Here is an 18,853-nt window from a genome sequence, read left to right on the forward strand (position 1 = left end):
ATGTGTAGTGTACTGTACAGGAATCATACCATAATAAAGGTGTTAAAAAATAAAAAAAATAAACATAAGAAAACAGGGGAAAAAAAAAAGCAGAATTCTAAGATACAGTCAGTGTTGGAGCAACGTGTGAGCACGTCTCCAGGGATTTAAGCTGAGTCTACCTAAGGCATGAGCACTACCATTTTCAGAAGCTTCTGAAGGTGCCAGAAGCCACAGGTCCCATCAGAAAGATCTCTGTTATCTCCTTCCCAGTCCCCTTTGACATGTAGCGATCTCTTTATTTTCAAAAGGGTTAGCAGAAATCTCGGAAAGAGAGCAGCCAGGAATTTTGTGGCAAATTCCAGCTGTTCCCAGCAGCCAAGGCTGTCACTTGTCCAGGGTCATTGCTAAACATGCCAAGGAGGGGCAGGGCAAGGAAGGCAGGAGAGTGACCGGAAGAGAGCCGCGGCCTGGACACGCATGCTTTACATTCCTTACCAAGTGGCTTTTCTTCTGGGTTCACAGACAGACACTTCAAATTCTAACACCTTAACCAGAGTTTATGCAGGATTTTAAACAGGTCATTTCTGTTTTCAGATCTCGAAAATGTTATCAATAAAATGTTGAGATACTCCAGCCTTCCAGCTATTTGATAGCCCTGAAAGTGCGCGCAGTGTCACTGGCACCTGGGCTTCCTCTCCCGTCTCTGTGTTTACAGAGGGGTGGAGTGGGGCTGACTTGAACATCAAGGATAGTTGTGATGGATCCAAGAAGAGGAGACGTTACAAAGAGACTCAGAATGAAAACCAGAGCCATTATTCATACAGGGCCTCCTATTGGTCAGGCTCTATGCTTTGTACCTCATTTTTTGTTTTTTTGGTTTTTTTTTAGTGGAGGTACTGGGGATTGAACCCAAGACCTTGTGCATGCAAAGCAAGGGCTCTACCACTGAACTATACCCCACCTACCCAAGAAGTTCTTCTTTTGGTTTTGGGGGAGTATTTTTTTTTAGTGGATGTACCTTATTTTTAATTTACTTCCCCTCTTGACCAACCTATTTATAGATACTCTGTAGATGTGGAAATTTAGGTTTAAGGAAGTTAAATCGTTTTCCTGCTGGTTATAACTCTAGTAACTGAAGGAGTTGTGACTCAAATCCAAGGTCTGAATGACTCTAACATCTACACTCTGGACAATCTTATTAGGGCTTGGGAGAAGGGGAAGGAATGGGGCTGGGATGGAAGGAGTGTTGCAGAAGCCACCATGTAGAGACATCAGTGCTCAGAAGTTCCTGCAGGTGAGGCTGCAGGGAGGGGGAGCCACCAGGAACTGAAGGTGTAACAGATTAGTCTTGTTTCTAAACAAGCAGAGACTGTAATCAGGGCTTGCTTCCTCAAGGAGCTAATTGCCTAGTCCAAGAGGAAACACTGGCTGAGCTCCACCCATGACTCCATTTTGCCAGAGGCAGAAGAGATAAGTGGTTAAGAATACACAGCTTGACCTTGGTCCTTTTTCAAGCTCCTCCCCTGCTGATACCTTAATGGCTTGATACAGAGACTTGGGCGTAACTGACCAGTAGCTACCTCACAGGCTGCTGTTGAGAAATACATGAGAAGTGCTTCCAATAGAAAGAGTTATATATTTGTTATTACTATTATTGCAAAAGCCAAGGAGGCATCCATTTTTACATATGTCAGAAATAGAAGTGTTTATTCCAGAACTAGTAAGACATGATTGACTGCCAAATTTCTAATGCACACTGCAAACAAAAACAAAAACAAAAAAACTCTGAAATAATTGTAAGACTATTTCTTCCTGACTTAAATTTTTAACTAGAGGCAAAGACGTATTATATACTCTAAGAACTCTTAAATGTTTAGAATACAGAATGTCTTCTATAAATTCCTCTTGATTAAAACATACATTCTTCTCCAAGACTGAGTAAATTCACTATGGAGGACACCTACTATTAGTTTCCATAAATGATTCATCAATATGAACCATCTTTAGTAAATTATGTCCACTATAATTCATGGGATGTTTGTAGCAGTTCATATATGTCCTCAGACACCTCAGCCTTCTCATTTACTTTTCCCTGAAGCTTGCATACTTGTAGGAGAGGAAAAACAGTTTTCTCCTCAACCCTCTTAGGTTCAGTTCCTGGAGTTGTGCAAATTACACTGATAAAGGGCAGATTAACGGAGAAAAGACATACAAACTTTATTTGATGTTAACATTTTCACATGGGGTAGGAGAGAGGGAGGGTAAGAAGAGGTTCACAGAAAAGAAATGACAGTCCTAAGGGAGCAATTAGGTCTGAGAGGATATATGCCATCATAGCAAAGAGCAGTTAACTATGGAGACATGACAAGACAAAAGAAAAGAGGTTTGGGCTTCTATGGGTGACATTTTTTACTATATATTTATAGTAGTCTATTTATTTTAAATAAGTATTAAGTAAAGAACATAGTGCTTGCTCCAAAAACCTGATATGGAATACAGTAATATATAACTGCTTAAGTGTCCATGTGATAGCAGTTAATAATCAAAGATTATACGGGTCTGGTTGAACAGGCTCTGTAACTCTACACAGGTTCTGTGGAAGTGGCACCACATCACACTTTGCTAAATTTATAGATAAATCTACTTCTCTTTTGTGGCTAAAGATTCTAAACTTTGGGAACTTCAGAGAATAAATGTTTCTGACTTTAACATCAGGAGAGACTTTAACAGCAGGGAAATGGAAGGCTGATGCTTTATTTACATCTGTGTAATCACGTTACTTAATTCTTGCTCCCACCGTGTGGCTCTAGTAAACTGAAATCACAATGTCACTCATGCCTACGTTCCACCCCTGGCTATACTTGCCTGTCAGGTCTAAAAACTTCCTACAAAAGTGGTCATGGAACTATTGAGCAGGAGGATTGCTTGTTTGAGTTACTAGGTCAGGTTTCCATTATTTCTTTATTTTTGTTCATCTCTCCAGTTTCTGTTCATCTCATTTTCTTTAATAGTATATTATAGTTGAAGAGCCACCATGTTGAACCCTACTTGAGAGCAGCAATTTAAGATCACTCCATAAATGCTTAAAATAGTAACAGGCATTTGGCATAGGGTCCTTCCCTACATCACTACTTTCGTCTTAACCTCAGGTTGGAAATGCCAAATAAAAAAATCACATGTCGAAGAACTAAACAGACATTTCTCCAAAGAAGAATAAAGATGATAAACAGGTACATGAAAAGATGCCCCACATCGCTAACTATTAGAGAAGTGCAAATCAAAACTATAAGGAGGTATCACCTGAAACCCATCAGAATGGCCATCATCAAAAAGTCTATAAATAATAAATGCTGGAGAGGATATGGAGAAAAGGAAGCCCTCCTACACTGTTGGTAGGGATGTAAGTTGGTGCAGCCACTATGGAAAACAGTATGGAGGTTCCTTAAAAAACTAAAAATTGAGTTACTATATGATCCTGCAATCCCATTCCTGGGCATGCATCCGGAAAAGATGAAAACTCTAATTCAAAAAGATACATGCAGCCCAATGTTCACAGCAGCACTATTTACAATAACCAAGACATAGATGCAATCTAAGTGTCCATTGACAGATTAATGGATAAAAATGGATATCTCTATATATATAGAGAGAGAGAGAGATAGACAGATACATATATATATATATATGCACAATGGAATATTACTCACTCACAAAATAGAATGAAATATTTCATTTGCAGCAACATGGATGAATCTAGATTATCATATTAAGCGAAGTAAATCATACAGAGAAAGACAAATATATGATACCACTTATATGTGGAATCTATAAAAAAAAATGATACAAATGAACGTACTTATAAACCAGAAATAGACTCACAGATGTAGAAACCAAACTTATGATTACCAAAGAGGAAAAGGAGGATGGGATAAATTAGGAATTTGGGGTTAACAGATACACACAACTATATATAAAATAGGTAAACAGGGACCTACTGTATAGCACAGAGAATTATATTCAATATCTTGTAATAACCCATAATGGGAAAGAATCTGGAAAAGAATATATATACGTGTATAACTGAATCACTTTGCTGTACATCTGAAACACTGTAAATCAACTATACTTCAATTAAAAAAGGAAAAAAAAAAGCACATGCCCACAAGCACTAGCTTCCACTGCCCTAAACTGATTCACACACCCATTAAACATTATATTTACAAAGAACTGGTAATGGCATGAGAGTTAATGTTAAGAAATAAAATGCAGGATATAAAATGGAATCTATACCATGATCTCAAAAATGATATAAAACAGACACCTGGGAATGGCAGGATTATGCATGTTTTTACACTCTCTCTAAGTTACCTACAATGAATTTGTAAGACTTTTCTAATTCAAAAAAACTAACTGAAACCTAATTTAGAAAATATGACTTCCCTCAAACAGTTGAAAGCTCTAAACTTCTGTTCTTCTTGGTTATATGTACTATGAAAAATATATGGAAAACTGCTTTAAAAAAAAAAAAAGGTGGTCTTTTTTTAGGATGGAAGACATGTTTTTTTTAAGTTTAATACACTACTGCCAGAGGAGATTCAGATATCTCTATACTTTTATTTTTTCCTGCAAGCCATGAATCCTCTAAGCATCGTCCCACACCTGCATTTGCAAAATGCAATTATTTTCATCATAGAATATTAAAGAAAATATGGTGCATGCTTAACTTAAAGATCTAATGCTCCTTGTGGGTAAAGTCTAACCACAGATGAGAAGTCCTAAGTTTCACATAGAAAAATTGTCAAGTTTAACACTTAAAGTCTAAAATCACTAAACCTAAGTCATAGAATAAACTTAAACTCTCTTCAAAGCACTCATATAGTCTACAATATTCCAGACTGATAAATATTTTACAATAACTTCCAACTTCACTCACTGGGCATCTTCATATTGTAAAACAAATACTTTATAGCAGTAACCCCAGGAGTATATCAAACCCCTGCCTTCACCAGCCCACAATGCTGGGCGGTAAGCTTTCCACATTTGCTTGCACTCGGAAAATAACCACCTTACATGCCAGGAGTGCACTGGGCTTAAGTTGTCAAAAAATATCATACTCTGAGTATAACTGAGTAAGAACTATGGGCACACACACGGGCAGCCTTCCAAAAATTGGAAGAAAAAAGAAAAAGAAAGCAAGCTTAACCCACTGTTTCCAGGAACAGACCTCACACACACAACAAGTTGTGTATAGTACATAATGCCTTGCTGATCTCCTTTGCTTTCAGTGGGCAGTTGACATTTCAACCAATGTTCCAGTCACATACTCTGGGTCCCAAAGGGTCCATCCACCTCCTACTCCAACAGTGCCCACTCCAGAAAAAGACAAAACTAACCACTGGACCCAGAATCATCTCCCATTACTATTCCACTGAAAGATTCTAGATATGCCTATAATTTTTTTTATCCTGCCCCTAAAAAGAGTTTTGTCTGGATCAGACCATGCCTTCATCAAGTGGGCCAGATTTTCTCAAAGCTCCTGGCTCAATATTTAACTGATAGCAACCACCTAACGTCAGTACATATTCAAGCAGACACAGCAACACGGGAAAGAAGGAAGAATCAGTGATGAAGAAAGATTAGAAGCCAGAGGACAAGGATTGGGCTTTGACCCTTAATATCTGAAGTGATATTGGGCAACATTTCCAGATCCAAGTTTCTTCATCTGTAAAATGAGGGGGCACAGAAAGGAGGTCTTACGGATACTACCTGCTCCAAAACCTGATTCTTTTCCTAGAAAGTAGAAGGTTGAGTTGGCCCTTCTACAGCTGCACTGTCCAATATGGCGGCTACGAGCCATATATGGCTTATTGACTACATGAAATGTGGTTGGTCCGAATTCAGATATGCTCTATGGGTAAAATTTTGAAGATATAAAATGAAAAAAAAAAAAAAAAGAATGTCATCTATTTCATTAGTAATGTTTAGACTAACTACATGTTGAAATGATATTTTTCATTTATTGGAGCCAATAAAACATACTAATTTGGCCAGTTTGTTTTCTTTAATGTGGCTACTAGGAAATTTTAGATTCTATCTGTGGTCTCATTACACTTTTATTGGATAGCCCTGCTTTAGAGTTAAGCCTGGGCTTTATGTGAGGGTCAGAGGAACTCTGAGAGCAAGTGACATCAAGAGGACACCTGAATGGAATGCTGCCATTCCCTGGCTATTCACTGTTAGGATTCAGGGCTTATCATTCCCATGTAGTACTTAAAAAAGGCTGTCTTAAAGCCATGATTTTGTTCTCTAATTCTGCTCACCAACGAATCAATAGAAAATAACATTGGGCCTAAAAATAATCAATATCATTTCATTTACTGTAAGGCTTAATCTTAACTATCAACCGTAGGCTTTAAACATAACCCTAGATGGATGGCACCTTCACACAGGCACAACATGTTTTCAGTTTCCTTTGAATTGAATATATATTTAAAGTAATAATTGAGTTTACTTCATAAAGATGATCACAACCTTCTTTTTTTAAAACTCACATTTGAATTCAATAGGAACAGCTACAGTGAACTTGCATGGAGGGAACACATTTCATTGATATCGAACTAGAAACTTTTCCACTATTTTTGCAATCTGTATCAATTAATTTAATGTATTTTAAATGATCAGAGAAGCAGAGATTGTTTCTAGAGAGCTTGTTTACTTAGAAATACAACATACTATGAACACAGCCAATAAAATATTTACAAGATTCAGGTAAGCTGAGAATGAATGTTCTTCTCAGAACGTTTTCTTGGACTGTCAACTTTTCAATTAGAAGATCTTAAACAAAGATACTCATCTAATTCCCTGCAAAATCAACTACCAATTATTTAAAGTCAATAAAGTAGGCAACAGACTAACTGCAATCCAGAACCAACTAAAGGCACAACCATTTCAGACTGGGCTTAAACTCAGTAATTAAGTCAAGTATTTTCAGATATATGAAAGCAGAACAGAATTCAGAAGAAAGTATGTCCTTTGGGGAAATTGTAAAAAAATTAAATTAAATTAAATTAAATTAACAATAATAATAAGTAAATTTTTAAAATAAAGTTTCTCAAATTATATAAACTACATGACCCTTAGAAAACTATGCCCAACTTAAAGAACAAGATTTTCTTACATTTTCAAGTTCTAGCTAATATAATTAAAACAAATTTTCAAACTTACATGATATAAATTACCACCCACTCTTTTGATGGGGAAAAAAAAGAATTTCAAAATATGACCAGGGTAATGTGTGAGAAATATATACTCAAACACATACTGGCTACTCTTTCTGTTTGTCATGATCGGTCAACAACAAACTGTCAACTGTTTTTCTGAAGGCAGTCTTTGAAATGATAAGATAAAATATTTTCTTTGACGAACACTTCAAAATAAAAAAGGAAAGAAATGTCAAGACTTAAGATGATCAAACTTGAACTATGCTTTTGACTACTCTTAAAGAGAACCAAGGGTTCAAAAAGAAACGAAGAAAATAAAACCAAAAGTAGTTCACGAGGAACCATGATACTGTAGACATTTCCTTAAGACGGAGCCATGTACAATATGTAAATAAATCTTCAGATGCTGATAAAATGTTTACTATAAACCTCAAACACCCCCTAATGTGGCTGGTTATATCAAGCCTGGTCAAGGCTCCAAGTTTTTCTCCCATATCTTATTTCATCACATACTTTTGGGTAAGTATCTTCATTTGTCCACATCTAGAAAACTGAAGTGAGTAAGAAAATAGATAAGTAATAAGATGAATTTTAAAACGGCAGTCCCATTTTTACTGATGTAAGTATATTAAGGCTTAATTTCCTCTTTTCCATAGATGTTTCCATTCTGTTTTAATAATAGGTGCACATAAACAGACCTGAAAGGCTGTATAGCAACAGAAAAGGTAGAGAAATCTAGCTCAAAAAAGATTCTCAGGATCACCCTCTTTTCTAAAAACTTCAAAGTTTGTTTTATCTGCTGTTCCTTTCAAAGAACAAGCACAACAACAAAGGTGCTTTAGGCAAGTCTCTAGAAAACATCAAAGATGCTTCACCAGCGGAGAGAGTAAACTGACACTGCCATCACTACCCACCGAGCCACTGGAATTAGCCCTGTTTCCATCACTCTGATTGGAAGGATCTCCAGGAACAGGAGTCTAAACCACCTTGGTACAATCCACCAGTGTGAAGGCTTAGCTCTTGGGTGTTCCTGCCATAAAAATAAAATAGCATTCCCCATCTCCTCCTCCATCACTCCCCAAAGATATGCTTCCTGAGCAGATAAGGAGAAGTGGGCAAAAGCCAAAAACCTTCTCTAATTGTTTATGAAGAATCTTTCCTTTGGTTTGGTTCAACAAGTTTATTAATCTACCCACTTCCCTCTGTATCCTTTTGTATTGTATTCCCTCTGCATCCCAGAATGCCAATTATTACCCAATACCCTACCGTTCCTTTATCAGAAGAAAACCTGGAACGTACTCCTGGTGGCAATACTCCCAGCTAACAGACCGCATGTACCAGACCACAGCCATCAATGGCTACCCCCATTTTAGGAACATCTGGCTACAAGATGAAGCAGACATTGACAATGTCTCTTAAACCTAACTGATCCATAGCCATCAATGGTTACCCCCATTTTAGGAACATCTAAAAGTGCCCCATTGCTGAGAAAATGAAATTCAAACTCATCAAGGCATCCAAAGCTCTTAACCTCCATACCATCTCCTCCATCTACATTTCCATGGCTTCCTCTTTTATCCCATCTACACCCTTGCTGTTCCTTCTATCTGTAAAGCTCTACCATGCCCCAGTTAACCTCCACTCATCCTTAAAACTCAGTTCAAATGCTGCCAGCCTTCTCTATGAAGACTTTGTACCTTCGGCCATTGTGGCCTTTGGCCCACTGTACCTAATTACTTCTCCATCTCTTTCTTCCCCTGTCAGGCTGCGAATTCTTCAAGGAACAGACTGAGTCCCTTCTCTGTTTACTCACAGTCCCAAGAAGATTCTACGGCTCCTGTCACCCAGAAACACAGAAGGCATCCAGTATGCGTCCAAAAAATGAATGATATTTTTAAAAATTCAAGGAAAGTAGGAGAAAAATGCAGTGAGATAAAAAATTAATAATAATGAAAAATCATAACTCCAAATCAGTGTCAGTATCACAGAAGGCAATCACAAATGCCCTGAGAAAATTTGGACTAGAGACAAAACAGGTGAACACATTATACAAACAGCCAATTAAACATCCTGCATTAAACTTCCCCCTCATCTGCTAACAGAAGAATTGATCGATGGGTTTGGGTTTGTGTCTCACATGCTACATTTCTGAGATGAATGAGCAAAAGACCATGAAGGTACATGTCAGATTTTTTTTACGTATAAATAATTTAACAATGGTAATAAACCCTTAGAATGATATTTTAACCAATGTCTTTTGTTTTCCTCCAGGAAAAAAAAATGCTAAAATGTTTTTCTCTTTATTGGCTATTTATGAAATCAATAAATACAACTAAAAACACACACACAGAAACTGCCAACAAACAGAGTACTTCCCAGCTGTGTCCTTATAAACACCACCTAGAAAATTCACAAAGATACAAACTTAACCTTCGAATCCAGGCTCACAAAAGTGAAGTGAAATATTCAAATGGCAAGTAAAGACAAAGGACGAAATTACCTAGGAATTGGGTGGGTCTGCTTCCTATTTGTTTACTTAAGTGTGTCCTCCCTGTCATTACTCGTCGTTATCTTTGTCCTGGATATCTCCAAAGGCATGTTGGTTAATTACTCAGTTGCAAGTTCCCAGGACTTACACTGTCTTAAGATCGCTCCATCTAGCAGGCTGTCTCAGCCATCCAGTCACATGGCCATGCTCAGAGGATTCCCTCTGATCATACTTCACTGAACAAGTATGCAGTGATTCCAAAATTATAATTTGGTCACAAATGTACTCTTGAAAGGAGCCCTTCACAATTCCTTAAACTAACAGCAATATGTAAGCTGCCTTCCTGTTCAGTCATCCTACCAGCCAAGGACCTGTCCCACACAAAACCACCACAGGATTCTAAAATTTAGTTTACTTTCAATGGATTTAAAATTTCTGGGTTCTGTGATTTAAGAGGATTTGACACTTGACACAAAACATTAAAAACAAGTCTGAGAAAACACTGGCAAGACACAAGGCTAATTATAATGACCTCAATTAGATTTTCAGTGCCCGTCTAGTTAATAGCACATAGTGGCACTGGTTTCAGGCCTTGAATTTGAAGAGTTCTTTAAGAGAATATGAGTAACAGAATTTCAATTTTTTCTTAAAGGGCCAATTTCTATCCTGGTTCACACTGAATTAACAAGTGGATGTTAGCTGAAAAATGGCCAAAAGCAGCAAACTGAAAAAACACAATGATAATGAAATTTTCATTTTGATAGCCACTCAATTTCATTCTAACACACAATGTATTCTTTCTGAATTCCACCCTCTTCTTCAAAGAAAATCATTTCTAGTTACCCTCAACTGAAAGTGTGCCAGCCAGAGGGCTGGTGGAATATTTCAAAAACAAGGCCTTTTTTGCTGAGTGAGCTGAATTTCTGAAATGAAGAGTTGCCAATGAAGTTATTGAGCATTTATGAAATCTTTTCACAATAAAATGCTCTAGAAAAGGCTGAAAAATGAATCTTACTAAAGAGGCTTTTATTTTTTTCTGTACACATGTAGTTAGGTGTCATTCACAATCTTTTTAAACATAAGAGAAGTTAATTCAACTGCCAAGAATCAAGTACATAATTTTTCATCACTAAAGTATAAAATTCCTAGAGTATTCATTTAAAACATTTAACAAACACTTAGTAAATACTACTAGGCATTGTCGTTGAGTGGGGAAACAAATTATAGGAAACAGTTTGGGATCACAGGCAATATCAACTTCTCTGCTCCACCATTTTTGTTTTTAATATCTAACCACCAAAGTAGATCCCTTGTCCCCAGGTATTGTTTTACATCACAGTGACTAAATAGCTCTCTCCTCCAGGTATCTAAGTTAACATTTGGGTGGTGCCTAGATCAGAGAACTTTTCTGATAATATCACATAAAATACCACACTCACAGCCAACTGCCATCTAGCAAACCCCTACCCCCTTACCCAACTTAATTTTTCCCAAGTCCCCTACTATTTGCTGTTTATTCTGTCTGCCTCTCATTAGATTGTAAGTTCCTCTGAGGGGAAGGACCTAAAAAGTATTGGTTAAACAAAGGAGTGAATTTTCCTTTTCTGGGTGTGCCCATAAAAATCTAGGTTTCTGTTAACACTTTTCTATAGAAATTTGATTTTAATTTTAAACTGCTAATTCATTTCATATGTAAGTATCTGAATAAATTATTCTTAGAATGATCAGTCTGCATATTTGCAAGTTTCTATGGGAGTTCTTTAAGAACTCATCACATATCTTAAAACCAATATACCGCAATGATAAGCCTGTATTTGTTTTAAATAAACCGTAACAAGCAATTAAGAGCATCAACATGAGGAATATTTGCTCTCAAATATCATTTCTCGTATGGTAAGATTTATGTTAGTCTCTGAAGAGTTAGGCTAAGATTTCGAAAAATTTGCATCAGTTTTAAGGCTCAACCTTCAAAGTAGAAAAGGACTCTTTTTTTGAAAGACAAAAAAATCAATAAATATGGTTACAAAGTAGTACTTAGCTATCTGTATCATGTGTGCCTGTTAATTCCATTACAAAATGACTGAGTCGTGCTATTTATAAAAACAATAATTATGTTTTTGAAAAGCCATCCCATAGAAAGAGCAAACATAAAAAGTCCTTTTTTGAAGTAACCAAGCCTCAATAGACCATACTATTGTCTTCATTTTTGACTAAAAATAAAAATTATGTTGTCTTGTTAATTTTACTGTAATCAAGCATGTGCAGACAAGAGAAACAACAAACGAGTTTGTGGTCACTGAGGGGGTAAGAGGTCAGGTCTAAAGTGTATAACTGCATCTCAAAAGTAGAATTAAACCTGTCTTTATTCCTGTAAAATGTCTCCATGGGGTCAAAACATATCACAGCCATTAAGGCTCTGAAATTTAACAAAGCAACAAGAGTAATAATGCATTTCTTCATCTAATACAAAATGACTTTTCTTGATAGAGCAGACCTCTTATTCTCCTAAGCATTCTTTGAGGCTGAAAGTAATTTGTCTTAATCATCTAGGATGCCTAACATCCTCTAGTGAAGATAGTATGCAGATTTCTATGGAAGCGAACTGAGCACATAGGACAAATTAGATTCTCTACAAACGAGAATAAGGCAAAGAACAATCTCATAGCAGCAAGAAAAAAAAATCACTCAAAATTTTTTTCGTACTGAAATTTCTCAGCTAAAAATCATCTCAACTTGGGAAGGAAAAATAAAAAGAGACAGAGAGACCCTCTGGAAATTAGAAGATACCAACACTGGGGTGCATCACTACTCAGACCTTAAGAATTCTAGAACTTGTTCATCTACAAAACAAGCTTACTGTTCTATTTCCTTTTCTGAAATGTTTATCTTGCTTATTCCTTGCCCCTGCGCATTGACCCTACTATGTGGTTGTGGTACCTTCATTCCTCACTGTATCTACTCTGTGTACGACGTTCAAACACAGCTACATTAATTATCTCCTCCTACTTGAATCCACTTATTTTGATTGAGCAGGACAAGGATAAATACCTGAGCTGGTGTGAGTTAAAAAAAAAAAAACCCATATAGATTCCTTGGGACTTGGCTTATTGATTCTTCAATGTGTTAATCATACCTTAACCACAGTATTACTAATTTAGGGTATTCTCAAATATCGTTAGCCTAATTTTGAAACTGAGATTGAAAAACCTTTTATTTTATAATGAGGAAAGTATGCTGATTTAAAAAAGGATGCCTTTTAATTAAGCAGTAGATCAGGATAAAGTTTCAGAGCTTACCATCATCTGGCTAGTAATATAATTCATTTTATTTTGTAAACTGATTTCTTACATAAAGGCTATCTTCTCAAGCAGTCTGCTTTTTGGTTTCCTCGCCCTCTGATGAAGATCATTTCAAGCATTTAGGTAAGATCAAAATTCTTTTGCTGGCATTTGAAATCTTCTATTTCTGCCTAGATTGGCAAAACATGTTTATTCATTTTTCTAGAATAGGCTTTGCTTAAAACTAAACCAAGTTATTCACAGCTCTGCACATAGCTGATAGTCAACCAATAGCTGAGTTAATAATTGAGCCAGAATATAAACTTGCCCAATATCAGACATGTGTAGCAAGCTGCCAGGGTGTGCAAACATTTAAAACAGGTCTTTCCCATTTGCGTAATGAGTGCTTACACTTTTTACACATTTCTGTACTGTTCAAGTTTTTCTACGAGCATGAATTGTTTTAATGGTTTTCCAAAAAGCCAAATGAAATATAAAATACCTATGAATATTTCATCAATGAAATTTTATAACATGTATTTAAAAAATTTTATATGTGGTAAAAATCTTATCTGCAATGTCTTTTTTAAAATTTCAATCAAATTCACTCATTCTTTTCATGAACATACTGCCAAATGCCTGCAATAATCTTAACTGGTTAGCAAGTGCATCAGTCAATAAGTGAAACATCATATACCCTTTTTTTAACTTTCAACAGCGTATGAGATTCAATATATCTATTTCACATCATCATAAACAGTAATTGTAACTAACATGGAGTTTTCATAATGTGTCATGTTTTATATATATATATATATATACACATATATATATGTGCGTGTATATATATAAACTCATATACTACTCCAAGCAATTTACACATACATTAACTCTATCTTCAACAACCATACGCAATATTATCCCCATTTTACAAAGGGAAAAACTGAGACACGAGCAGGCCCACAGTCAATAGCTCAAAAGGGCCGGAGCCAGGATTTATGCCCAGTCATTCCTGGCTCGGTCCAGGCTCTTGATCACTGCGGGATGCTACCTTCCCTGAACACGTGAGAAACCCCACAACTTGGCTGCTGGCCTGACATCACATTGATGTCGAAACCAAGGCTATAAATGTAGGAACAATTCCACTTTCCAGAGAGCTGGCTTTTAAAAGCCTCTCATTTTCCCCATTTCAACCACTACCTTCTTTCATAAAATACTATAATCCTAGCAATGCTCAAGCTAAATCTCTACTGCATGTTTCTTCCAAATATAGCCCCACAAAGTCTAAATAAAATGGCCCCTGAGTTCTCCATCTCAGCTAAGATTTCATACTGAATTCTCTGTATTCCACGTTGAAGTCAGCTAACTAACCTATCAGGCATCTGTTTTTCAGAGAAGTATTAGTTCATGAACGTGTCCAGGCTGTTTTTTTTTTTAATGAATTACTTTATTCCTAGAGTCATTCGAATCCAGTTTGGGGTAGATTTCTACTTCTAAAAAGGTACCAGTAAGGCATATCTATTAACCATTAATCTGAAGAAGAAAATTCACCAGGTATCTTTTCCAAAGAAAAAAAATTCACCAGGTTATCTTATTTACCAGATAGTGACCTCACTGAAACGGTTATTTCTTAAACTATCCACATTAAACTGCAGGCATAGTTACATAACATTGTCCTCTTCACTATGGTTTCCATTTCCAAACCTAGTTTGAGGGTTCAGATACTCTTTGCTTTTCATTAACAACAATAATAAAAATTAAGAAATAGATATTTTCTTGCTTAAACGTGCTACTCATTCAGGTCTGCTCAGTGCTTCACTTTGGCCACCTCCACCTGCCACCTCTGTCTTCCTCCAGCCACTCATGAGGGTGTAACTGGATACTGGCTGAGAGACACAGGGTGACAGTGCTCCCAAGGATGTGCAGAAGATTGGGTGAGCAATTCCCACTCCATACATTTGTATGTGAGGTCCCACTAGGAAAAGGAAACCATTTTATAGTCAAGTAGAACCCAGAGAGGTAGAAAACTACCAGGAAAAACAAAACAAAACAAAACAGAAAATGAGTGAAGTACTTTATTTTCCCCACCCTCCTTGTTGCTGCTCAGTGAATCATGTCTTTCCTCTCGGACTCACTCCCTCAGCCAAGGTCCTACTGAAGATGCTGCCTTTAGCCCCTCAGCTCCCCACTGGGACTTCCCTGCTCCTCTCCACAGTGTACCCTGCACTCTCCCTTTCCGTCAAGGCATCTGTCACTGCTCATGAACACACGTTTATAATGATTCTTTTATTCTCTGTCTTCCCTCCATGACTGGAAGCTTCCTGAAGCAAAAGACTGTTTGGTTCACCACACTATCTTCAGGGCTGCAGGACAGAGCTTGGCTCAAAATGAGAAGCAATAAAAAATGTTCCAAATGAATAGATGGAGAGACTAAGAAAATCAAATCCCACACTTGTTCCACCCGCACCCTCAGGGGGTGTGTGTGTGTGTGTGTGTGTGTGTGTGTGTGTGTGTCTCAGAGTGGAAAAGTGGACAGAGGTAGGTAAACAAATACTGTAACTGCAAAGACTTAATCACCCTTCCCAGGACCTGAGATACAAACCTGGCTGAAAATGAACCACCAGGCAATTCTCCAGGATTATCTCATCCTCCTGTTTCTTCATTCCTTAAATATAGATGTTTAAACTGCTAATAGTTTTACTCAGGATATGGCTTAATTTGTACTTTCCTCTTGGTGCTTAACACTTTGTGTTTTCTTTTGTAATCATGTGCCTGTCTTATTTACTCTGCAAACTTCCTGGGGATCAGGGAACGAGGGTGGGGAGAAATAAGGTGTATGCAAGCCAAATTAAACCTTACGTCCTGGAGCTTAACTTTTAAAGTACATTTATAAGGTTTATCTTTGCATTTGTAATTGACATAACGAGGCAGAGTCAAAGAAGTGCATTAATGAAAGATGTTTTTTAGTCTCTTAAGGTAACACATGTCCCCACCTAGGTTAGAATTACATTTCTACTGAATTTTACCACATTCCTTAGTGGCAGTTTAACAGCCACCTAAAAGGCACATGATAGCTCTGCTTCTTTCTAGAATGATCGACAACCTTCATCTTCATACCAGTATCTGTCTAGAAGTCTCTAGTAAGCCATAAACAGTAATAAAAATCAGGGCTCCTCCACCAACAGGGAGAAAGCCTTTTCCACAAAGAAAACCTCTCCATTTTTTTCTTTGACCCAATATTTAGTGGATCACATTCTTTTTTTTCCTTTTTTTCTTTTTACAATCAGTCATTCCTAATTTAACCCTGTGATCCTTAGTTACACGTGCCTCTTCACTCTCCCAATCAGCACCAGGGATCATCAGTCTGCCTGGAGTCCTTCTCTGCAGTACTAATGGCCTCCCAAGTGCCCATCAGGCGCCTCTGCTGGTTGGGGTGACAAGGGAGCAGCTCTGGTGCCCTGTGGTTATTGTGGCTTCCCACGGATCAGCAAGGACCAGGACTCCTTACAGCCCACCATCAAATCTGAGCATCCCTGTGTTGTGCCAAGGCACCTACTGTTAGCACAGTCCTAGTCAGTGTGAGTAGGGATCTGGAATCTGTGAATTAGCACCGCTATCAAAGCAGATAATTGTGACTAGGTTAAACCCCACAACACAGGAAAATAAAACTTAAGAGGAAGCAAGTTTAAATCAACAAACATCCGGGCCCTTTTAACGCCTCTTCTTTCACTATGCCAGGGAAAATCATCCGCTCAGGTAATCACATTTCCCCCAGAAGAAGCCGAGGCCCCATTATCACTGCCCTTATTCATTTCTTTTTTCGAGCCATCTGCAGTAGACCTATTTTCTAAGCCCTGCAAGAGACAGGCAACTCATAATTACATCTTTTCAGAGGACAGAGATTTAGCTGGATAAATCCCCCTCAAACCTCGTTAGAGTGAATTGCCTACCCTTCCATTAATGCTTTGCAAATGAACCAATGTGAATCTGATCTCCACCCTTTGAAGGAGGTGACAGTAACCAGTGAAAATGTCCAAAACGATGGCAGAAGGAGCAAAACATGCAATCAAACCAGCTAAAAAAGAAGTCTGAATCATACCTGCCTGCACTCTGCCTTCTTTCACATGGAAAAAATGTTGTTCCAAAAGTTAAAAATTTACATTTTGGCAAAAGCTTCAAATATAAAGAATATGATATGCTTTTAATTACTTGTGTTTTTTAATTGTGTGTAAGACAATCAGGAAAACTGAAATAATTGTAGGAGTAAATTTAAATATGGGAAAAACCAGTTTCCTTAATTAAATGCATTTTTTAATGGTCAACCAAATTCTTCAACTCTTAAAACAAACTGCCATAACTAGCTCCGAGGAGTTTCCTGAGCCACTTGTAGGTAAAACACAGAAGGGGAAAAAGTTCAATGACCTTGTAAATTAGGGACTAAAAAGCCACAGTGTGGTTTCACTAGGCTGTGATAGTCAGTAGCCTCAGTGGAATTACAGGAAAACAATTGTCCAGAAATTGCTCTTTTGGAAAATTACCATGAGGTAGGGAAAAGGAAGGGGGAAAAAATGGGGAAAGGTGGGGCTACAAAGGGTAAGATACCGAATGAAAACCCAAACGATGTTAAATACAACCTTTTCTGCCCCAACTATCCACGCAAACAATTTCTAGGCATCTTCAGATAAAAAGGAAAATAGTCATTTTGCACAGGCGTGAGCTGAATGTTCGAGAGTTGGCTGAATGGGGAAGACTTGTTATACACCTAGTGGTGGGTGGATTTTACCAGGCTGCAGCCTCCACACAGCTTTTCTTTGCTGCACTGCAGAGGCGCCATCTTCTCCGTCTTAATCTTCACTCAATTCAATCCTTTTTATCTGCACCCTAAAAAAAAAGACCCTGAGGACCCTCCCAGCAGCCCACGCCCCCAGAGGAGCTAAACCATAGTGCCCAGCGCTGCCCGGGAAGAAGCCGCGCCTTAATCGCACAAACACCTCCTTTGATGCACGGGAGGGGAGAGCTCGTGCCTCCCCACCGCCCGCAACTGCGTTTCCAGACGCACACCCCACTCTCCGCGTATTTCTCCCCAAGGACTTTACAACCAAGAACGAATTAGCAAGGCTCGGAGGTGATGGGGGTGGGTGGGAAGTAGAGGGGCCTTGAGGCTCCCTAGAGCCGCCCCAACCCCCTCCGGGACAGACGGCGCAGCGCGGGGAAGGGAGGCAGGCGGAAGCCTCGGTGGCGCACAGACTAACGCGGCTCAGCCTACCGCGCCCCGGGCTGGCGAGGGCGGGGTGTCGCGGCTTTTGTTCCCGGGGACCTTCTGCCTCTCCAGGCCAATCTGAGGGTGCGAGCGAACGCCGGGGATGTCTTGGCTTGCGGAAGGTACGAGGTGGCTGTGGGTCTCTGACCCCTCCCATCTCTCGCAACTTAACACAAAAGGGAGACGCAGAAATGTACAAAGTTTGCCTGAGGAGGGTGGTGCGCGACCCTGCTTGTGGTCGCACTCAGGCGGCAGCCCGAGCAGCCGCTAAGAGGAAGGAGGAGGAGGTCGGGCAAGGAAGGGGTGTTGGGGATGCGAAGGGAAGGTGAACCCGGGCGGAAAGGCAAAGGGAAGTGGGACGGGGGTGCCCAGTTGTCCCGACTCCTCCTTCCCAGGGCCAGAGAGAAAGGGAAGGGCAGAGGTCAAGACTTGGGGATAGGATCCAGGGACTCTGCGTTTTCGGTTTTCCCCACGTGCTCTCTTCCCCTAGCTCCCCTCTGGATGTCTCTCGCCTCCCCCGGCCCCCAGGCAGGGACTGAGTCGGGGTCTGAGCTCAGGATCGCCTCTTCTTCTCGCCCCCAACTGGCCCGGACCCAGGCGCCCGAAGCCTAGCCCGCTCACTCTC

The 18,853-nt window shown here is 38.9% G+C and overlaps 1 protein-coding gene across 6 annotated transcripts in view; it reads right to left on the reverse strand.

Annotated features, from left to right (window-relative positions):
- APP (amyloid beta precursor protein) overlaps positions 1-18,853 on the reverse strand; it is a 259,277-nt gene that overhangs the window by 239,995 nt on the left and 429 nt on the right. The window lies entirely within an intron of this gene.

This window comes from Camelus dromedarius, chromosome 2 (assembly GCF_036321535.1).
Source record: "Camelus dromedarius isolate mCamDro1 chromosome 2, mCamDro1.pat, whole genome shotgun sequence".
Lineage (NCBI taxonomy): Eukaryota > Metazoa > Chordata > Mammalia > Artiodactyla > Camelidae > Camelus > Camelus dromedarius.